At 31.3% G+C, this 25,360-nt stretch overlaps 1 long non-coding RNA gene across 1 annotated transcript in view; it reads right to left on the bottom strand.

The window, feature by feature from the left end:
* Positions 1-103: 103 nt before the first annotated feature.
* Positions 104-25,360, bottom strand: part of LOC148273551 (uncharacterized) — a gene marked incomplete at its 3' end in the record, with an annotated part of 46,424 nt that continues 21,167 nt past the window's right edge. Inside the window, exons 2-3 of the long non-coding RNA XR_015824549.1 lie at positions 5,940-6,023; positions 104-128 (exon numbers count right to left, since the gene is read on the bottom strand). This is a non-coding gene — a long non-coding RNA (uncharacterized LOC148273551). The remainder of the gene's footprint in view (positions 129-5,939; positions 6,024-25,360) is intronic.

The following is a 25,360-nucleotide window of genomic DNA, read 5'->3' as shown; positions in this document are numbered from 1 at the left end:
TACATTGCATCAATGAATTTATTATTAATCATAATGTTAGTGGCCTCAATATTTTAACGATATATTTGTGATTTACAACCCGCATGGGAAAAACGAAACTTACCATTTGGACAGGAAAAAAGGTTATCCTGAAAACAGAAAAAAAAAACATGAGTGACAATGAGTTAAATAAAATTAAGAACATAAGGCATTTCTGAAATAAACAATTAATAAAAATTTATGTGATTGCTCTAAGAACAATTGTAGTAATTGTCTCTGCAAAATGTTGCTGGAGTTGGTAAATATTATCGCGAGTTGTGACCTCAGTTAGCTGATAACTTTCGATTGTTCAATTCGGTCCAAGCAGTCACGAAGGTGTTCCTAGTACCTAGTAAGTTAGTTAGCCAAGATTCTTCTGGCCTTCTGATCAGATCAGACAAGACAAGAAATATTAACTACTCAATACGGAATAACTTTGGCGGAGAAACTGGCTTACGCAACGGTATTTCTTTTTAGGCCTCCGATTCACGGTCGATTTTTCATTCAGAATCTATGTAAAATACGCCAACTGTAATAATGCACTCATTTTCGCAACCGTTTTCATAAAGGTTTGATTTATCAATATATTTTGATATAAAGATTGTTAAATAATTCATTAGATGATTTTCAATCTTTAAAAATAATAGATTTTTTTTTTATTAAAGAGTGATTTTTCAAAGTGACCTAAGTAAAAAAAATATCTGCGCTTTATATTAATCTGCAAATAATATTTACGTTTTGTCCGTTTTTACCAAATCAACGATTTTTTTTATATGACATGTCAAAGTGATTTTAGACTCGATTCATGCAATCAGATTACTTATCTCCTCTTTGATTATTTGCCTTCATCAACATTCTGATTTTCAAGAGCATTTTAAGGAAACATTATTGCTGGCTATGCAGCTTTTAATTGTGATTACAGTGGCATTCTTACTTTGAAATTCATAAATTTTGACTCAGGTTTCTTTGCAAACTCACTCTTCAATTAGATCAAGACATTTTATTATTGTATTTAAACAGACAATGAACTCACAGCGTCCAGGCGCAAAAGATCTAACCTTTCACTCCATTACACCTGGATATGTTCTTTTGCATTTCACTTTTTATCTATTTATTAAAGTTATCATCCTTAACCGGTAAAATTAATTTAACTTAACTCTCTAGACAATATATTCAAGATTCAATGTTCATACAAGAATGATACTACTTTGAAGGTATTATACGAAAATACGATCGTGTTACAGGTGCCTAACAAGAGTTATATGAATAATTTAATTTCTTCACCGTTGCATTGAGGTGATACCCACGTTGAACCCAACTTAAGAGTAATAAACACAGAGTTAGAATATATTGAGTAAAACTGAAGTTATCCATCATAAATTATAAATGATCGAATAGGTGTCGATAGATGTATGTAATATGGACATTTATTCTAATACTAATCGTTTTATGTGATGTTATGACTATGTAATAAAAATATCTTTACAATCTATTCAAAGAGATGTATCCACTTTTTATCCAAGTAAAAATCAAATCTTCTCTACGCCTCAATTTTCCAATAATTAATTGAAATTATCATATTTGATCACAACAAAGTGTTTTAGATTTTCATACACTTAAAACGACAATGCATAATCAATAAGGAACAAAAATTCACGATGTCGCTACGGACATTTTTATATACATTCAACATTAAAATGAAAAATCCTTGAAAAAATAGAACTTAAAAAATTAAATAATAAGTTAACAATATTGACTAATTGGTCAATTAATCTGTTTACCGAATTATTAAATTATATATTGCACCATACAAATGTATTGCTATTATAATTTAATTTTATTAATTTTGTAATGAATTTTTACTATCAAAATTAATCACCAAATTGAATTATGAAAATATCAAAGAAATAAATTAAAATTTTAGATCATTATCATCGGCACTGAAATGACGCACCAATCGCACCGTGTCTTGATCATTTTTGTTACATGAAGGTAAGGTGATCAGTCTTACGCTTCAGGTACCAGTCCAGGGAGTATGAAATATTCCAGAGGAAAAACACCGTTTCAAATAAATATTTAATATCAATCATGTCGGGAATCGAGCCCGAGACCTCTTGTGTGGAGGCAGACGCGCTGACCATTAGACCACGAGGCCGAAAACATTTTAGATACGTGATTTTAACTTTCTTACACTATATAATAATAACAGTTTTATTAAATAACTTATCTGTATTATATTTTTTTACATGCATAAATTTTTATTATATATTTTATATGCTGATGTGTCATAATATTTATAAATATATTGATTTCGGTATAGAAGCGTCCCGATTAAACATGGAATTGTCTAACAATTCGCAAAATTTAAAATAATAATTCTGTTACGATTAAATTGTGTGAATTAAATAAATAAAATAAAAATACTAAAAATCCTCATCTTTAACCATCTTTCAGCGCTTTTTTGTTCTGTTCTTATTTATATTTTTTTTACTATGTAACATGTTTCACTCGTGATACCAAGGCTAGTGCCGTGGTCTCAAGGATCAGATGCTCAAAGTTCGAACCCCGTTCTACCACAAATTGATCTCCATGTTCTAATAATGAATTATTTATAATTTGATAAAAATGCCCCTTAAATATAAATATTTGGAAAATTCTTAAGAACGCTTTTTAAAATAATAAAAAACGTAACCTGGATGTATGTTGTACTTTATATACTAATTTATTTACATAATTTCTGTTGCGCTTCGAAATGAAATAAAATAGAATTTAAAATGAAAAACAAAACTTGTTTTGTGATATTTGAGATAGTAATCTAAATTATGTGTTTGTATAAAAGCTCCTAGGGATCTAGGATTTCAAAATTGATGGATTAAAAAAAACCTTACGATTTTTCCAAATACACAGTTATGTATTTCAAAGGCCAAAAGCTTTTAGTGCTTCTTACAATATTCCATGGAGGTTATATTAAACGCTAGGTGATATAATTAAAATAAAAAAAGGTAGGAATACCTGTGTGATATATATAATATATATTATTACAACACAATAGGCCAGGGCTCCGATTACAATGGTAAGTTAACATTTATCTTCAATTTTATCTTCAAAGTAAAATTAAGTTTTCTGTATGAAAAGCAGAATATGCCTACATTTTTTTCTTTTAAACTTGTTCATTTAAAGGTTGCCGATGAAGAAACTTGAAATGTTCTTGCAAATATACTTATTTTAGTACACAAATATCTTTTTTTTTATATAGACAGTTGAAGATAACTCAGTTAACTTACCATTGTAATCGGGGCCCAGGAGGCCCATTTACAGCTGAAAATACACAGGCTTTAGAATAATCACGTTTAATTTGTGTTATCACTAAGAATCTGATCCGGAACCTTCCTTTTGGAATCAAGCTTGTTAACCACTACACCACCGCATACACATAAATAATAAACATTTTTGTTTATTACGATATAAACTAACATAGCAAAGAAGACTTTGTAAGAATTACATGTTTAGTTTTATTTTATGCTCATACATGTATATTTTGCATCTAATTAAACGCCGCGCTATTGTATATTTTCTGTTATTCAATAAAGAGCCATAAAACTAATGTTTATTATATTATGTAAACAGTATGTACACGTAAGTAATATTCATCTTTGGTATCTATTGAGATCGATTGGACCCATGACACATGAATGGAATGAGCATATTATTATTCATTTCTCATTGCCTTAAGCCTTTAGTTATGTAATCAAATCATAAACTTTCATCGAAAATGTTGTGTACCGACAATTAAAGAGAAAACTCCGAAGTGTACTTATGTAGATACAATAAATTCTTTAGATTGTAATTTTAATAACATATTTTCATAAATACAATGCAATGGCTGTGCTTATTTTTTTTACATTTCAACCATATATAGCGCATTAAAACAATTTTTTTTGTGTACCCCATATATTAATTTGACGCGGTTTAGTTATTGTGTTGTTGAAAATAAAATTTAAGTGAAGTTAAATTTATTTAACTATTGGTACCAGATATTGTACAACTTTTTCACGGGTTTCAAATACTGATACATCTTGCTAAGAAATGCTCTGACACACTGCATATTAATTCCGTAACACGCCAGTAATGGTATTTATATTATTTAGGGCATGTGTACGTATTTTTAAGAGGATCGGTAACTATCTATACTGGCGTGCTAGGCCTAAAAGTCGTATCTGAAAAAAAAATGTAACAGATATCCGATAGCCTCACATATTTTCTAAGCCAACAAGTCATTACTGTTTCTCAAATATGAGATATTCAAAGTATAGAACAGTCATTTCCTGTAAAATTTTCAACCTAACAGATACGAATTTTAGCCTTAGTCTAATCATTTAAATGACTTATTTTATCAAAAACATATTAATAATTTGTTAGTTATTACTTTCGAGGTCTTTCGCTGTATATAAGCGACTTTGAGAAAACAAATTGATTTTGATCTCGACAACGATGAAAAACTTGCATTCATTAAGTGAAATCGAAATGGAAAGCGATATTTTTAATGCACTTAATTTTAGCTGAAAACTTCCTGACCCATTCAGTATACTGGTCTGCAAGAACTGGAGTGAGTCGGCAAGAAACAATCGAAACATTGCAGAGAATCTGACACGAAAATCATTAATCGTTTCGAAAAATCTGCATTGTAAATCATAAAGATCCGAATATCGAAAGTGGTCAGCCAACAATAATCCAACCAAGATCCAATACGCCCCGCAATCAGGAAACAAACATCCATAGATACATATGTTGATAAGTAAAAGAAAGTTATTTTTCTGCACGACTTTTTTGAACTAATAACCTGTGTGAGCAATGTTCATTCTTCCTTAGATTAAACACGATATAATAATATTATATGCCACTGTTTTGTGTAATCAACTATCTTCAATCAGCTTGAATTCAAAACAGCCGAGACAACACATGAACATAACATAATGTAGGCTTTGAAGAAGTGGAACAAATTATTCATGATAGCAGAGAAAAAAGCAGCGAGAGATTCGGAGCCGTTGAAACCATTGTTCAAACACCCGACTTAATTTCATTTTCAATTTTTCTAATGATTGTTTGCGAAATAATATTAGCAAATAATTAAGCGTTGATTCATTGAATCTAACTGTTAAAAGATAGGTTAGTATGTAAGAAATACGAGAACGTTGTGATTGAGTGAAAAAAGTTAAGAATATTTCATCGAATTATGCTGTTTTTGTTTCCGTCAGTGAATTATTGGTCAATGCGAACAAGAAATGACCGACCAATCACCTTGACATTTTAATGTTCTATGAGTCAGCTAACGCATTCACAATGAGAAGGAAAATCCTAGCGCAAACGCGACCATCTTGTAAAGATTTTAAAATTCACGACAGCATTAAAACAAAGTAAAATTTTAAGTTGTGGACGAACTATTGTTATTTTTTCGTTAGTCGAGTACATTTTAAAATCGATTTGTCGCTTCCTCGAGTCACGAATTATTATCGGGCATTCAAGGTTGCAGTTGTCAGACATTCTCTCACTTCATGAAGTCCTCAATAATCTCGACGTGTTTGATTGTGCAGCCTACACGACAAGGCGTTATGTTCTTATGCTGTTATTTTACATTATGACTACGTCGACAATGTCAGTAATCAGTAGATATCTAGTTATTGGAGCACGAAATAGAAGTGTTTCTTTACGATTGTTTTTCAATGATACATTTGATTGGAAAGGAAATACCAACGAAAAGGTGTAATTTGAAAACGTTACTATTCTGGTGTTTGTTTTACGGTATTTAAGTTGATATTTCAAGTTTTTTTTTCCAACAGAGCAAAAAAATATATTCTACAATAAATATAATTGATAATTGGGTAAAATTGACTAAAGAAAATAATAAAGTAGATATTACATACCTCTGAATTGGAAAAATCCAATATCCCTAAGAAGAGGAAGGCGACCGCAAGGGCCGCCTTGTGCCGTATCAGCATCGCTGAATTCTGAAACAAAAATTAATAAATAAGTTACTGTAAAACATTTATGTAAATTGTTATTGAACATTCCATAAAGGGTCACAGATAATATTTGAATTTGTCTACGCGAAGTAATGTAGGCAGAATTACCACATTCCTGATGTACACCCAAACTTGTTTCCTGCCATCAAAGATGTATATGTAGATGATATCTTCATCCTACTGAAAGACTAACGCTAAATTTGGAAGATAACGTTTCCAAACACATTGGCAATAATGATGACGAGGTTCAATAGTTAAAAACCCATAATATTATACACTCAAGTGTATTAACCTACGTAAGAACCTACGCGCTACATTGTTTTATGTTCGCTGTTTTATAATATGTCGTATTATATTAGATTTGTGGGTACGCACAACCTTAAGGCAGCCAATTGACATTGAATGTTATATCAGCAATAATTACGGTTTGTAAATGTTTAATTTATGTAGAATCACACGATGCTTCCTTTAACAAGGTGTGATTTTGTGAACTACTATAATTTGCATTTCAAAACGAACTTTTAAAGTTGTATGGATACAAGTGTACTCGTATTAAGTTTTATCTGCTACATTATTATGCGTATGTAGTAAATTATTTTTTAAAATTTGCAGCGTGGCAATCATTTGAAGGATCATGTAATTAAAAGTATTTAACTTACTGATTAAACTTTTTGTAGTAAAAGCCTCTATTCTAATGTTTAACTGCGTTAATTTTTCACTTCATATTTGATTGTTTGGCCATAATATCTCACGTCTCGCTGGTTGTATTGCACTAATCAAAGTTTTGTAAACAAAGACATTGCCAATATTTTCTGTAATCATTGAATAAAATTCGGGTGTTTCTCACAGGTACTTGCACAATTATCGTCTCATTCCCAGAGGTTCACAATTGCCACGTACATTGTCGACCGCGTTGTTATACTATAGTTTTAGTAAGTAAGTTGCTCTCGCATGCGCCTGTATAATCGTTCTGATTCTCACAAGACTTGTCGACTACGCAGCTTACTACTGGCACACTTACTCTTCTGTATTCATAGTGGTAAAGAGACTCCTAGCGTTTTTATACAACACGAACAAAAAGGTATAAAGATAAAACACATCGCGCTTTATGAGAGAGCAGCTGGCTTTTCCCTGTTGATTTTCATGCAGCAAAGTAACGCTCAAAACCACAAGAAAAATAATGTAATATTTGAATGCAGATTTTATCGCGTAGAGTAACTTGTCAATTTCACCATTAATATCGGGAACAAGTGCTAAAAAACTACCAAAAATAATTTGCACATTATTCTTGCATATTTCAACTTCATACATTTTAAGGTTTGCGCATATTTAGTGCTGGTTCACGATCTTCAATACCTCGTTATAGTTTCCGAATTTTGACCTTCCGCTAACAGTTCACTAACACGTATATTTTGTTCTCTTTTCATTTACAAAATCAATTATGTACGTACACAAGTCGTGAGCATGAAGATTGGTTTAAAAATAGCACCTACGAATCATAATTTATTGAGACGACATTCAAACACGTGACCTTTCGGAACTTTGTCTGGAGGATAGCTAATTCGGAAGAAATAAGCAGTAATAGCGATGCGGAATATATAAATATGCAATAGTAATAGTGTTTATAAGTTGGTTAAAAGCTCGTTATAAGAGTTAGTATTTACTAAAATATTTTAGTTTGTAAGTGAAAATTCTCGATGGAAGTTCATTGTAATTTATTATTTAAATAAAAGACGAGTGATACTTTAATCCACAAATTTAAAATATCCAGTCACCGGTTTCATTGCTTTCACGATATCTTCGAGACTGGTATATTTTTTAAGGAGTTCAATGTATTTATACAAAACAGAGGTAAGGATAGAGAATTCAATGAAAATTATGAAAGTAAATTAAATAAAGTTATTTTTACTTAAGGATCATTATCAAAAATTTTTAGGGTTAACTAATGAGTTGATATAATGCTATTTTAATGAGTTTAAGTATTTTGTTTTTAGTGTCCCATCCTTTGTGAGTGTGATATTTCTCAATTATGACTTCTGAAAGTTCATATAATTTTGAATTCTTTATCCTTACCTCTGTTTTGTATAAATACATTGAACTCCTTAATAAAGATACCAGTCTCGAAGATGTCGTGAAAGCGATGAAACCGATCATTGGATATTCCAAATTTGTGGATTAAAGTATCACTCGTCTTTTATTCATATGGTAAATTAGTATTTACTGATGTCCTGAACTTTTATATATCTCGATTGGTGATTTAAAACTTGACCTGTTAAATAGAGTAAAATTAAACAAATAAACTAAAGCTATTAAGCTCCTAGCAAAATTAAGCTCCGCTGAACAAACCATAATGTATCAACAAGCAAAAATCCTCCAAATTTATTTAAAAAAACGAACTAGCTAAATATTCTTAGATACCGATTTTAATTTGCTACATAGTCTTTATATCTCGTTAATAAGTCTAATAGAAAACAATTAAATACCAAAAACGAGTTATATTCCCGTCAACATTTAAAACATTATATGTTTGTATTCTTATAAAAGAAAATATATTAATTTAAAACAAACTAGACCTTGAAATTTTGTTACGTAATGAGAATTTAAAAATGAATCAAAGATGAACTCAGTTCTAACCGATAAGCGTAATGTTAATTTTCCGGTACGAAACGTCATTGGCAAACAGTTGAGGAATTTAACAGTGAATCGTATTACTGTTGCGAAGACCATAAAGCGTATGACGGAAATTGTGGGCCGAATTTCTAAAGCCTTAATAAAAAAACATAATTTTATTGTGACCGTATGTCAATATATTTTAGCCCTACTCAAGAAATTTTAAATTATTGAAAATTCATCACGTCGGCGTCGTATAGAAAAAAAAAACTCAGACAAAGATGGTAAAAAGACGAATATATTATTATATAGTACAATTGTTGAAAACGAAAATAAATAATATACTGAATATTATACCAATAAATTGATACCTATTGTCGAAAATCAGTCGTTAGAGTACTCGTATCTTGATGATATTTTCTCCAGCAGTTAAAAATTTTTTTTCTTTAAGACAATATAAGAAGAATTGACCAAGTAATGAACCCATCGGTTTCCCTGTTAAATTAATCAATTTATGTATCCTAGGCGGTTTCAACATTTTACGTTTTGATGTTTTACTACGAATTTTAATATTTAAGTTATTTTTTTATCAAAAATATAAGTGATTGAAATTGGTAGTTTTAAAGAATTGAGGTATTTCATTGCTACGGGAAATTGGGTATAAAAAATGTTTGCTTACGCGCGGTAAAAATTTGAGCATTAAATTTAACTGTGAAGATTCTTGAAAATTTATGAAACAGATTACAAAAATGATTCGAAACGAACTACTATGAATGACGTTACTAGTTCTCCCGAATCAACTAATGAATGTATAAGTTTGCCGTTTACCAAATTGATGTGCCATGTATTTATTATTTAAAATTATTATTATGTTTCTGATCCTATATAATATTTGTGATAATATGCTCGTATATCTGTGTTAACTAATAACTCGTGCCAACTCACCCTAGGATTTTAAGTCCCGTGGAGTTGGGACGTATTTCCAAAAAAATGTGTAGCAAGTTGTTTATTAGTGAGTAAATAAATATTTTTAAAAAAAGTATTATGATGTTGTGATAGATTTACGGTTTGCGGGAAGCGAATTCAACTATCAGCAGAACTCACCGAAGAGAACTTGTGACGTCACACACGGAGTAATTACAAAACATTAAAAAATCATACACAGTGCTGATAGGACGATACATTTTTTTTTTTAATTGGTGTAGTTTGATAGTCTAATAACATAAAATATAATAATGAAAAACATTGAAATTTCTTATTGCATACAGTTATAAGCCCGCTAAATATGCAAGAAACATGAACGTACAAAAAAAGTAAAATGATTTATCGTATTTTTAAAACCATTTTCTTTCGCAATTTTGTGCTCAGATGAGTAATGAGGTGTAATTAATCAGTTCTTACATCTTGTATGAAGGAACCAAATAGTTATGTTTGATAATTATCTCAATTCCGTAACGATTTTGTTCTTATGTAATTGTACTCATTAGCGAAATAATCATCCAATGTCATTACGACAACGTTTGCCTTAGTAACTTGTTGGTAAGTTCGAACCAATCCCTCTTATGTTTTGGTAATTCATGGGAAGTTCTGATAAAAACAAATACAATGCTTAATAGGATAATTTCAGTGTTTAGTTAAGTAACAGGGCATTCTCTTAAAGTAATTGAATAACTGAGTAAGAATTTCTCACTAAACAAAGCGCATTGACAAATAATTCATGCAATGACCTCGTTTGTAAGTAGCTGTTATAAAGTTACAAGCATTTATTTACATTATAATGAATTTCTTAAATATGAGTGAAATATTGTGCTGAGTTCGTTAATCTTTATAAATAGTCAAAGAACCTACGCAAAAAATTATTCATTGATTTTTTTATAGAAAAATCCAGACGATATATGGTTTTGATAACAAAAACGATTTTGATTGAGATTTCATTTTGTTAAGTTTGATATATGGTAATTTTTGAAATATTTCCTACAATCTCGACATAGTCGGTGGCCTTCTTTCAAGAAGGGAATATGAAAGTCTAGTGTAATTTGAAAATCGTACCTGTTTTCTAAATAATAAAAAAGTTGTGGTAGCAACCCTTAAAATCAAGTTAAAAAATTACAGTAAATTTTTTCACATAGTAGGTTAACATTTCGGGTGCTTTAAAAAAAAAGAAATGTTTTTTTTACCCTGATATAACTATTATTATACACAATTCTGCCTTATCCATATTTCTCCATATTTATACGCTCATTTTTGTTTGGTAAAATACCTTAAATCTACACAATGGAGTTCAGGTGGCGATGCTTATGTATCTATGTGAGTGAATGAATCGGTTTATGATCCCGCCGCAAATTTTGCGGACTTATAAGTCCGAGGTCCGAGGTTCGAACGCCACTCTACCCCAACTTGATTACCATGTTTTAATAGAGAGTTATTTACAACTCTTTAAAAATGGTCCCAAAAATTTTAATACTTGGGTTAATCATGATGAATTTTTTTAGTGAAAAATGGAAAAACGATCATGAAAGTAGGCTGATGCTGTCGAAATGCGATCATTCGGGTGAATATGTGGTTAAACTATGAATAATAGGTGCACAAATCTCGACATCCGTACATTATGTTAGGCTGAGATAAGCATTATCGACAAAATCAAGAAAGGAGATGTGCGTTAGTTTTGACATGTAGAGCAATGAACGGCAAAACGACGGCTGAAAATCTTAACGAAGCAAATGTTGATGGATGCAGAAAATGAGGAAGACCGAGAAAGGTATGGCATGACCAAATAGAATGAACAATAACTTTAAGATGTACATGTCAAAAGTCGAAATAATCGGAGCGCGTGCATGAGAAAATGTATGACTGTAGAGGAACGAGGTCTGCAAAGACGCTGCTGTGCTGCAAAAACTGATGAGCGAAAAGCAACTGTTTTACAGGGACAAAAAAACTATTTTTTTCTGTTTCCTGTAGTATAATGTTTATTTGATTACTCAAAAAAATCTATTGTAGGTTAAAAATATGACTTATGTATGTAGCATCGATTTTTTTTGCGAAATTGTAGATTACGGTACTTTTTTTCTGAAAATGTCCACATAGCTTTTTTTGTGATGCAAAAATCGCTGTGTGATTTTCAATAAACACCAGAATTTAAGCTATACGCGTTCTATCCTCTCTGCTCACTCCAATAGGGCAACGTCGTGATGGTTTATTTGTTTATTTGTTTTTTTTTAAATTTCTAATTGTACGACATTTCCCAGTAGATGTAAACTTACTAAGATATGCATATAACTTTTTAAACAATTAATTCGTACACTTATAATTTTACTATGCACAAAATTATGGTTTTTTAACTGTGCGGATATGTTTTTAGTTGGCGAGTGGTCCTTAAAGGGAACAATGTATAATGGGGTTTAATTTACAATGATATAATGTTTATATTTGTAAATAACAGCCCACAAGTATAGAAATATTCCATTGAGTAATACGGACGGTAAAAACGTGATAAAAGGCATTCATAGGTATTGTGTTTATATTTCTACATTTCTACTACAGCTTGAAAAGCATCACGATATCTTTAACAAAAAATGTCCACACTGTGACATAACAAAGTCCACTAAAATGTTCTTCTAACTGTGAATTCCAAGCATGTAGCGTTCATACGAAAGTATATTTGAAAAACAAATGATGTTATCTATGATTTAGTGAACAATTCAAACAGAAAAATATATACTTCATTCGAAATATACCAACATATATCTTAAGAATAAATAAAATAATTTATAAACTTCCTTAAATTCAGATCTTGTCAGCAAACATATAGAAAAACTTAAATTATTGTTAGATACATGAAAAATGCAAGTTATAAATCAATTAAAATATTAAAGTGAAAACATTAAGATTCTAGAGTTACTTTGTACAGGATTGATGATGAATGATACTACTAATATGAATTTTTAAAATACATAATTAACAATATGTACCATTATTTTTAATGTTTAAATTTGGACAGAGTGGTGAAAGTAAAATAACAACCATTTAAAAACTCTAGTCCATTAAAAGGACTGGAAGAAAGCTGAGAAATATGTCTCATATGGCAAAATATGATAACATGCATTTATTTATTTTATAATACATACAAAATTACATATGGCACAATAAATTATTATATAGATAAATCCGTGAATTTCCCGTTGCACTGAAATTAATGTATATTTTTTTAATGATTTTTTAAATATTTTTATTTCCATTTTTAAAATCACATAACCTATTTAAAATTAAATTGCAATTGACGTGAAAGTAAACTTATGCTTTAAAAAATAATAGATTCGACACTTCGGAACGTTTCCACGGGTCAGTAGAGGGCAAATCATACATGCTACTCCGAAATAAAATGAATTACATAAGATGTTTGAAAATATATTTATAATATAAAAGATTTTAATTGTACGAACCGTAAAAGATTTTAATTCCATCACTACTCTCAAAATGCTATTAACTGCCTTGGTTAGAAGTAATTTAGAATTCAATTCAACAATTTGGTCACCTTATTACAATGTTCATATTTTAAAGTTAGAAAGAGTACAACGTAAATTCCTTAGATTCATCAATTACAAACTTAATATACCCACTGAAAATATTGATTACGATAATTTATTATGTACACTAAATATGTCAACTCTTTGTAAAAGAAGAATCATAAATGATTTATTAAATTGATATAAAATAGCAAATGGCGTATTGGACGTCCCGGAATTAACTAGTGTTATCAGCTTAAAAGTACCTGTTCGAAATACTCGGCAGCTAACGTTATTTTTTGAATCTCCTGGCAGTCACAATTATTATTACAATTCACCAATACCTAGACTACACCGGCTAGGGAACGAGTACGGTGAAGTTGATATATTTCGTCTGTCTTTATATAAATATAGGTTAAGTATTCAAAAGGTTATAAATTAATTTGTATAAAATTTCTTATATTGTTCTTTATTTACTACTTTTTTTTCTCATGTAGCTCTATAATAATGTATAAACTTATATGTATGTATATGTATGTGTGTATGTTTTCATATGTAAATTTATTAAATATTGTAAATTTATTATGTTGGTACATTTCCTTATTTTTACTTATTATTGTATCTTTTAGCTTTTCTTATGTTATCTTTAATTTGAACTAAATTTATATACTTATGTTTCACTGCTGCACTTGAATGTAATTTCTAATATATGTAAAAGCCCGTAAGGAGTGTAAATTAATAAATAAATAAATATACAAAAATGTGAATTCTGCGACTTTGCGTACATTTGTATTATTTTTTTTGTTGCAAAAAGAAATGAATAAATGTACCGTGAACACTTTAACCGAGTTAAAAGCTCTGACAATGCCTAGACCTCCATATTCCTTTATCAAAGAGATTTTCCATCACTGCTGAAATATTTATCAGTATGGTATAATTTAAAAAAACATCAATGAATTAATTTTTGTAAATAAACGTTCAACCAATAACTGAATTATTTAGTACAAACCTCAATAAATAAAAATACCGTTTTGTTATGAACTGGAATTGATTTCGACAAGAAATGCTAATATTGACTGGTGATACCGTTAGTTTTTATCCTCGTTGAGTTGCAAATTTACCTTTATAAGATCGCATCTTCTTCAGCATGACACAATTGTTAAGGTCGAATCAAGGACATAATTTTTTACGATTTGTTTTTGTCACTTCTTATTTTCGTTATAATTTAATGCCGTTGTTGTAAAGGCCAGCTTTATGTCTTACAGTTGCAAAGATCATATAATCTATGGTTATAGAGTAACCTAAAATTATTTTCCATTCTGGCAACTACGCTTATATTATATATTCGGAACCCAAGCTGTCATCGTGAGATTCTTTCTTATGACGAGTAACATGTTAAAAATACTTTCTGGAAGTTAAACAAAGTGAGTAATTATTAATATGTCAAAATTGGATGACACAGGTGTGGTTCTATTTATTTTAATTGAGCGATATTTTATTTAATATATTCGAAAAATTTCGAAATAACCGACATGACAAAAGCCGCTGATTGTCTGTCCCCCGCCCCTGCATTTGGAGACTTAAATGATGCGTATTGCACATTTAATGTTTTACTCGAATGTTGCACAAGTGAGTTAACATGGTAAATTCATACTTATTCGACTTTTTGTTTACAATATGAAAATAATGCATTAAGAAAAAAGTACATAATTAGCTTTAATTATGATTGACAATATTTTAATTTTATTCTAACAAGTTATGTACGTTTGTTTTAGTCGAGAGCTGTCATGAAGTATTGGAAAAAACATAAAATGTTACTCACGGGATAAAAGGGACGCCAATTTGTCCGAAACTCCGGTCATAATACACACACTGAGTACGTAAGTAAATTAAAAATAGTTAAATAGATATTATAAATAATTTATTTCTAAATAATATGCATTTTTACTTACGAAACGGTGATATAGTAAGGCGATATGTATAATATTTACAGTTTAACAGTAAAAATATGACGTTTGTAAAGTGTACCCGCCATTGCGCCGCGCCGTGTTGTGTAGAACTGTCAGATTTTTTATATTGTTTTGCCCACAGGACAGGTAGGTAATAATTGTTTTATCATCATACCTACATAATATCCTTAGAGTATATACATATAATATCTACGTATTTTTAAATATATTATTTATATTTTATCTTTTCATAAAATTAAAACGATTCTGTTATTCCTACCTACAATATGTTCATGACATATTTACCATATTTTTTTTCAAATCAGTCTGGGTAGGTAGGAAGTAGCACTCGCCCTTACATGTGTATAAAGTGATTAAATAAAATATATAATACTCATATGATATTTATTAAAATTAGGTTGTGGTCCTATGGCTAGTGTCTCGGACTCACAGACCAAAGGTTTGTGGTTCGAATCCCACTCTACCCCAACTTGATTCCCATTTTCTAATACTGAGTTATTTACAACTCGTTGAAAGTGGCCCTCAAAATTAAATGTTTGGGTAAATCATGAGAACGCAAATATTTCTTTAAAAAAAATAAAATATTTATGTTTTCATAGAAGCGATTGTGTCTTATAATATAATATATAATATAGTATAATATTTAGATAATCTATTTCAATAATATAAATTTATTTGCCTGGCGGATGACAAATACTGTTTTTTGTGTGAAATTGTGTAACAAGACTAACATTTTTATTTGAGTATTTTTATAGTATTTTTGATTGGATAGTTACCTAGGGTGCGTTCTAATGTTTAATGGCCTATGTTATTGTGTAATGCCTGTCGGTGAACCGAGTAACCATACAATATTTGCTTGTGTAAGTGTGCATTGATGTTTTAAACGAAAACTTCATGTTACATACACAAAGCAAAGATCATTAAAGATTTGAATGGACTGTACTCTGAAGCAAAACCGAAAAACGGAAATATAATTGAAGTAAGTCCGCTTCGTATTAAAGTGGCTGGCGCGTTCTTCTTCCATGCTTTAACTTCCAGGCTCGATTCCTGGCGAGGTTGAGATTAAATATTTGGTTTAAAATGTGGTTTATACCGCAATATTGTATTGTCCCTGTACAGGCACCTGACTTCGTAAGACTGGTCACTCTGCTTTAATATAAAAGATTATCAAGATACGCTGCATTTGGTCTTACAAGCACAGCGCCCTACGTACCATCAGAGTGAGTATGATGCTAATAATATATTATTCTAAAAAATACATTTTTTAAATACACACTATTAGCGCGGTAGGCTCTTTATAATAATGAACTTAGGATGTGGTAACATAATACGTCTACATACGAGTACATGCTTTTTCCACATAAACAAAATATATTACTATTGCGTAACATACGCAGGTAATCACAATAATCCAAACTCCGTGTAATAATCCACAAATCATCATCAAATATACCTACTTTTTTTAATGAATAGATTTGATTGTCGATTGTTTACCTTTGTAAAAGTATCTTCATGGATTCACTTAAGGTGTGAACAGGTTTGTATTACTTTTTTATTGGTGCGTTTTAAGAAAGTTTCCTTCTTAGGTAACAAGATGAAGGTTCATTGCTTTCTTGAGGTTAATCTTAAGTCATCAGTCATTCTAATAGCTTTATTTTAAGTTTTTATTTTATTTTGTAGCTGTGTTGGAAGCGCTTGTCTGTTATAGGCGGCGTCCGTCTCAACCGAAGTAGGTAATGTCTCATTCGGATAAAAAAAAGTCTTTGAATATTTTTCTTAATGCTTGGCAATCGATATGTGAATGATCCCTTTTTTCCCCTCAATCCATCAGCTTTTAAAATCTCCTTGGATTATTCTTGATCACTTGACTACCCAGTTATTATCAGGACATGGTAAATTTAATGGAAAATTATGTGTTTTTATCCAGAAAAATCTATTACAAAAAATGCAAAATTTTCACGTTTAACAATGTTTTGGGTTTGTCCAAATTTTTTATAGACAAGAACTGGATTCAACTCCCTAGGGAGCTTTCAATATGAATATGTTAAAACAGAGATGAAGAACCTTTTAGAGAAGGGAATATAGAAGTCTTGGCGTCCACAAGGCTCGTGACCTGTTATTGATTGGCCACTTTACACACTGTGTAACATTTACAATTTTGCCTATATTTGAAAATTTTTATTCCTTCAATTCCTCCATATGTTGACGTTTGTGAAGTAAGATAGCTATAACCTTTATTGTACGGGTGAGATTAATCTGATTGAATTATTTTACCCACACACTAGGCAACGCGGGAAAAAAATCTTTAACTTCAACAGATGGAAGAATCGAAGGAATATAGATGTTTATATAGACATAATGGTAAATGTTACACAGTGTGTAAAGTGGCCACTTAAACCAGCCAATGACAGGTTATAAGACATGTGGATGCCTAGACTTCTATATTCCCTTCTGCAAAATGTTCTTCATCTCTGTTGTAATATGTTAATTTTTGTGATTTTTAATAAATTATTATTATTATTGTTGGTTTCCTTTCGTGCTGCTGCGGATATCCTAATCAATATTCTGAAAACATCCTGTGGTCTTGTCCCCTTCATTCTCCCTATGAATGCCGAATGGAACATCTCGCTACTATCTGTAGTCCTTTTATAGGTCCGATTGGATATACAGATCTGATGACTTCCAAAATAAATATTAGGGCTTTCTAAAAGTCTTGCAATCATTTCGGCGAATTGATCATGTCCAATCAGTATAATCTTAGTCAGTGAAGAATTCACTTCCTTTTTTTCCTCGATCCAATGAAGCACATATTACGATGTACTTCTGTTTTACTTAATGATAACCACAATGATCCCAAGGCTACCAGATTACAGAGAGCTCCCTTGGGTAGATTTTCTCGCTCGGCAACGAACAATTTTTCATCGTATGTGGGCACCGCCAACGAGACTTTAGTCCTCAAATGCGGTGCGCGGTATGTGGTGGGCAAGCGGCAGTTGTGTTGCTGCAAATCAATAGTTGTGTTTCGACTTCAGACACACAATCCTTGTAAACGGAGTCTCATCTTGGTTTCTAAAGGCGGTTGACCTGAATCAACGGATAGCCTCGTGACCTTTAGTAAATAGTGGTTATTAAATATACGTAATATACCGGCAACACGAGACATCTACGCTAGATGATTCAACGTGGCTAATACAGTATTGTAATTAAGATAATTATACATGCGATGACAAGATATTATATTGTCTCTGGTACTTGGAAATGTGGTTTTAGAAAATACTAGCAAAATAATTTGAACAAATAAATGTATTTTTTTTACCCTATACTTGTTTTTATTTGCTATAATATCCGCTTGCTCAGTATTGGCAAATACACATTTCATATATTTGTATTATTTCTTATTTTTCGCGATAATATGTTTGGTTAATTATTAATTTTACTCACATTTTTCTTTCTTGCTAACCGTAACATTTTATTTACTTTGTTTGCTTTTCGCCATTTATTTTATTAACTTAACATCTTTGCATTTTTTGTTAATATGCTTACTATTTTTTGCTTACTTTCATTATTATTATTTTTATTTTAGTTTGTATAACTTTTTTATTATATCTTTTCTATTTTTTTCTACTAACTAATTTCACAATTTTTTATGTATATTTTATGTTTTATTTGAAAGTATGTTAGCATGAATTTTATTCCTTCCCGTAAATGCCTCTTGGGCGTTAATGAACGAAAAAAAAAAACGCTAAACACCTAAAGGTTTCAGGTCTTTAACTTCACTAAAATCAACAAATAGAAGAGTCGAAGAAATATGGATGTTCAAACATAGGCAAAATGGTGAATCTTACACAGTGTCTAAAGTGGCCACTTAAACCAGCCAATGACAGGTCATAAGCCCTGTAAATGCCTAGACTTCCATATTCCCTTATTTAAGGTACTCTCCATCCATGTTAAAATTTGTTAATCTTAATGACTCCCGAGGGGGTGAAATCCAGTCTTTTGTCTACAAACATTTGGACAAACTCAAATATTGTGCATCCAGGTAAGTTTAATTATATCTGTGATTATTACTTTTACAGAACCTGATTATCACCAATGTATTTCATTGATTTATTTATTTATTTTTGCGTATTTAGAGACATTCCTACTATTACTATTAAATATTCGTATGTTAAACTAGCGGTTTACCTAGTTCACTTAAGAAACTTTAATTGACATAATATGCAACATAAGCATTCACCCAAGTAAGTCGTATTAGGTAACTCGTCATTCCAACCCACATTTGGACAGCCCCCGTAACTGTTAATTCCTCCTAAAATATTACCGCGTGCAACAAAAGGACGAGAAACCTTCAAAAGATGAATCGCAATTTATAAACGTTGTTTCAAATGCAGTTATGATAAATAAGCCGTTTTGCATTGAGCCGCTGAATTGCCGCCACGAAAGGAGTGTTGAACTGCGTAGTGAAGCCGTACTTAAGTGTGCCATTGCATCAGTATGCCGTGATGGCGTCCCACAAGGATTGTGGTTTGGGACAGATTTTGCGTCCAAGTAACCGTTTTGCATGTATAAAACACCAACACGTTTTAAGCAATTGTTGAAATTAAATTAAATTCTGTATATCGTGTTACAGGTTGCAAAAGCCGCATGCTTAAATGACAGATTTATATTTATTGTTCACTATACCTACCTCTATACACTCTGTACATACATTACATTCTTGATTGAGAATCTTAGTCTCTGTACGCTCAACGCTTGTTAGTGTAATATGGAAGGAATTCAATGGAAATTGGGTAATTACTTCAAACAAAACACCAAACTCGTTAAAATAAAAACACTGGCCACTGGACAATCATTCTTCTCTACGAAAAAAATCTTTCAAAGCGAAAACATCTCTCTCGATGTATGCCGAGTATGAGGCGTGTATAGAGGTTCGGCATTTATTGCTCAATATCCAATATTTCTTCACTCTCAAAATAATGTATGCTTGTTACTTGTCTATCCAACAAACAAAAGATGCTTCTATAGGTACATTTGATTATCCAATATCTACGTATAAAGTTCGTCTCTCCATAAGAATGGCGAGCCGGTCTGATGATTTTTATTCAACAAAAAACGCAGAATCAACTTTCATTCCTTCGCAATAGAGTAAAAGTTTTTATCTCGATCTTTTACCTACGCGGTAGCTAATTTATATTTGAGATGTTTTTTGTCCGATGCTTGAAAATATTTGTGCGATTTTTTACAAAGGTACATGCCCAAAAGATTAATGTATATAACATATTTAATTGATTTTTTTTTTTACTCGTTAGACATCGAATGGTTATTCAAATGTATATCGCTAATTATTATAACAAATAAAAACAATATTTATGAACCAAGTATACAAGATTATTCTTTGAACGCGAGAACAGATGTCTAAGAGTTGCTCCGATTTCGACCATCTTCGCCATTGCGAGAAAATGTACCCGGGTGGGTCTACTAACTTAACCGATAGAAGAGAAAGCAATTAATAAATCAGAGAGGCTCATTTCAATTATGATTAAACGATCTTCGTGCCGACCACGTTATCGGGCCATCATAATAAATAACGATAGTATCCATACGATATCTATCGAGAAAGTATGATCGACATGATTGATGAGGAATCATGAATACGGAAAATGTAAAGGTTATGGGCGTAAACGCACTAATTTGAAGAGTAAACAGCATTGGTAATCTTCCCGAAGAACAAACGCCCAACAAAGTTATCTAATTGTACCGTTTATTGTAGAATCCATTAACCCAGACACTTACATAACGAATTTCACTATTTACAAAGTAACAGTGATCTACTGATCTTGCTCTTCCATTCATTTATTAATACTTTGACGCTAACTAATTGTCTAATATATGCCCCAAATTCACAATTGCTAAAAATTGCGCACTCATGCGTTATGTAGAAAGAAAAACTAACTTAGAAATAAGAAGAAACAGCTGGGCAGTAAGAAGCATTACGAGTGCGAATCGAATGAATTAAGTGAATAAGTGCTTTTGGTTTGTAGAATAAATAGAACCTATATTGAAATAATTCGTGGTCAGTGTTTGCAGAAATGGCGAGCTGTCAAATTATTATTGTGGGCATCACACTCGCTTCCGGCTGGACATGTTGGGTGAAAATAACCCAATAAAGAATAAGGATTCACTGCGCATGCGACTTGTTCGCCAATAGGAACGGGAACGACGAGTGCTTCGAAACGCAATTTCCGGTTTGGTCAAACGGTACTCTGGTGATGGCGATGTGACATTTCGCTATGTAACCATGTTACTTTAATTGTGCAGAGTTTTTTAGACGTGTCCGAGTTGCGAGTTGGTGAAGGATGTAAAGAGGTCACGACGAGTGGCAATGTTCTTAATGCTGCGGCATTACTATACAATTTTCAGATAACGTATACTGTTGTATTGTGACAAAAAAACTACTTGCACAAACTGACTTGGGTAAACTTGAAATGTAGAAAATTGTTGAATAAAGCATCAACATGTTTTGAAACAACCGCGGAAGAAACGATCAATCAAAACTGTTGATAAATGAGATTTGAGCCCGTATGAATCATTCGACTAGCTGGAACCACGCACAAATTGACGCCATTTCTACACAGCCAAAACCCCACGTCCTCTTTAAACTTCTGTAATACTTCATTAGAACGATAGGTGTTTTATTTGGCTAAACTTGTTTTAAATCGTAAAGATTATGAAATTCTTACTATGTCGGTATGTCGGAGGCAGGTTCGGCTCCGGACTGTCTTAGTGTTTAAATGTATCCATTATGTAAATAAGGTATTTTTCATCTCATAAAATGTTCTGGGTGTGTTAGGCCATGGCGTAAGGAGGCTCCTACCAGGCGCTGGCAGTACCGGGTACCCCGGTAAACCGGCCGAGGAATTCGACCTCACCTGTACGCCTGCTTGTGTAGTAACAAGACGAAAATATTATCGAGTAAGGTCTGATGAATTAACGATGTCGATAACGGTACTCACATTCGGTTCCGTGGCCGGTGTATATACTAAAGTGTGCACTGAGTGAAGTGTACAACACGTATTACTACGTGGAAAGTAAACGCTCGTGGCGCTTAACCTATATTATATATCTGGAAATGGGGTTTGTTAAAAATAAAATAGTTAAAATTCTCATTAATTTTGACATATTTTTGGAACGTAGAACTAGGCTGAAGAATGTTCTTCTTTCATATTATTTAATGTCCACTTCGTCGTGTAAAGGCTAACACATTTTCCTATCATGCAAGAGGTCCCGAGTCTATTCCCTTCAGGGTCAACATAAAACACGTATTAATGTATTTAACAGTTGTTATTTCACTCCAATATTTCAGTTTCCGAATTGGATGTGAAGCGCGAGATTAGTCATCTTGTCTTCACGTAAAACATAATTAGTATATCATGCGATTGGAACACAAATTTTGTGCATTATCGAGTGCGGATAAAGGTCGAACCGCATTACAGCGTCACTGCGCAGAAAAAAATATGGAGTGCAGTTTGTTTTATCCAAAAAATGAAAATAATATTTCGTGTGCATTTTGATATTCAGGGCTACAAGAAGAAAAACTGAAATCAATTTGAATGCACCTAGAGCATCGCAACGTTTGGTTTGAAGCCTAAATCGAGTGAAAATTACTAAAATAAACATCTGGTTTAAATGACATAGATATTTGGTGTTTTAAGATATATTTTTTTCTTTGCATTTATATATTAATTTATCATATTTAAGAGTGTTTTAGAGGCGTATTATGTGTACAAATAAAATTTTTTTTTGAGATGAATTAATATATCTTACGAAGTTTGAACTGTTAATTTTGATTTATCACAGTTCTCTGTTATAAAGAGCGAAAAAAGCGAACCCGGGATCTCATGCATAGTAGCAAAATGCATTACCCGCTAAATTGCAATGCGAACAGTAGAACTAAAGCAGGGGCATGCGGTGAGGTTTTCGATTAGGAAAGCAGGTACTAGGTACATAAGTAAAATAGGTACGCACTTACAACATACTAATTCAAGTTAAGTGCTTTTAAATGAAATAAAAAGCAATTTCGTGTTATGATTTCAGCATAAAAAAGGTATAAGTATTTTATAGTTTAATATTATAATACATTTGTGACAACCGATCGAAGTGCTTAATTTGCTAAACACAACATATGAAAAATAAATATAGATTGGTTTGTTAGAACTGCTTCCACAGAGATTATAAGGTATCAATTTGCGCGTGCGCGAACTTGTGAATTCAGTACTGGGCGACTGTCTCATAGGAACCAACAGACATACGTAGTTCCTTATTCCAGAATTAAACGAAGCACAATGAATTTGAATTTATTTAACTGGACAGGTGAAAGATTGCGCATGGGTTTGTCGCAATTTGTTAGAAGTATTTTTTTTTAAAATTATTATTTTTTAAATTTATTTAAATTTTTTCGTTTTTACAATATACATAAGAGGTAAAACAGAGTATATAAAGGATAATTACATAGCAATGAACTACATAATAACAGTAAAAATAGTAAACAAAAAATCTCACAAAGGCTTGGCCTGTTCGTACAAGAAATGTTTATGAATTTTAGCTGTAGACAGGTATATTTTTTTTATAGTAAAAAATAAAAGAAAATATTCTGTAAAATATTAAAAGATACTTTTTTGTTTTAAAGTAATTAAAAATAAAATATTTAAAAAAAAACATTAAAAAAACTATAAATTTTTTCCTTATTATTAAAGGACAACAAAATATATCATATAAAAAAAGAGTTAATATCTTTAGTTTGAATCCAGGATAGTGCGTGTTTTTTAAAAGAAGGAAATTTTTGAAAGTTTGGGATCAATGAAATATCAATGAAATTATGAATGAACATCGAACCCAGCTCAGATCGCCAAAATAAACTAATTAAGAATTATTTGTTGTAGTTACTATAAAGATTAGTTAACTAATAGTTAGCTATCAATTAGTCAACTAATACTGAGATTAGCTAATACTCGTAGTAAATTTGTTAGTAAAGATTAGTTTACGATTAGTAAACTAATTTTATTATATAAAAGATACTTATTGTTTAAAAGTCAAATTTTTAGGGAAGCGTTGGTTTTATATAATCTATAGGTCGGACCGTGCATGAACTAAAACAATGTCTTCCATTTCCTTCGATAAAGTTTCTATCTGAAACAAAATACCGCCTTTACTGCTTTGCAATGAAAAATCTCACAATCATCATTATAACGAAGTTCACAACACGATGATAACACGGTTTAATGATACTACGAAAGAAACTTTACCAGAAAGATCTGCAAAAAGATAAATGATTATTTTACTCCGATAATAATATCATTAAATAAAATTAAAAAGGCGGGTGTTAGAAAGTGTAAACTTCACGATTTTCTTATTTCATTTGAGTAGGAAACGAAGAAATATACAAATTGGTAGAAAATACATTAAATAACTCATTAAAAACAGAGCTTTGAATGCCTAGATATTAAATTTAAGTTATAACGCAAATAAATAATTACACACAATGCTTCAAAATTATACGTTTGTTTAAGAACATAAGCTGATATACTGTTCTTTTTGTATGTTTATAGGTTATGAGTAATTTATAAATACAGGTTTATATTCTTATGCTTATGAGAAACTACAAAAAAAAAATAATTGAAGGTTATGGTTACGTACCTAAAAATAATTTGTGGTCTCAAATTGACAGTTATGGTCACACTTTAAATTGTTTTGTTACCAGCATTTACGAACGAAATGATAATACTTCATTTTTTATTTTTTGTAAATAGAACATCTAAAATATAAGTAAGTAAGTAAGCAACAAACTTCCAAGCGACTCTGCTCATGTAATGTATTTATATCTCGTTTAATTCATTGACTACTTTTATACGAATCTATCACGATTCATGGTTATTAAGTCATATTAAAAATATTGCAACGCTTCCTAGTTTTTGCTCATAATACTTCTGTTTTTCCAAATTACTTAATTTTGTGGTCAAACGTACTAATTAATGTTAGCAAATTCACAAAAACCTCTTCTTACTTTTTTTTGCGGTCCAAAAACATTGTAAAAAATATGCACATGAATATGCCAGCAAATAGTTAAATCAGCCACTCAATTGGGCGGTTAGGCTGTTCATTAAAAGCCGGGATTCAGTCGATTGGCGAACGGACGCTTAGCCGACGTTTCGAAAGCAAGTTTGACGAAAGGGCTGAACGTCGC

Source organism: Micrasema longulum, unplaced genomic scaffold (genome assembly GCF_059751315.1).
Source record: "Micrasema longulum isolate JH-2025_06_02 unplaced genomic scaffold, ASM5975131v1 h1tg001916l, whole genome shotgun sequence".
NCBI lineage: Eukaryota > Metazoa > Arthropoda > Insecta > Trichoptera > Brachycentridae > Micrasema > Micrasema longulum.
The sequence above is the reverse complement of the archived record's forward strand: the minus strand, read 5'-3'. Positions and strand labels throughout refer to the sequence as shown.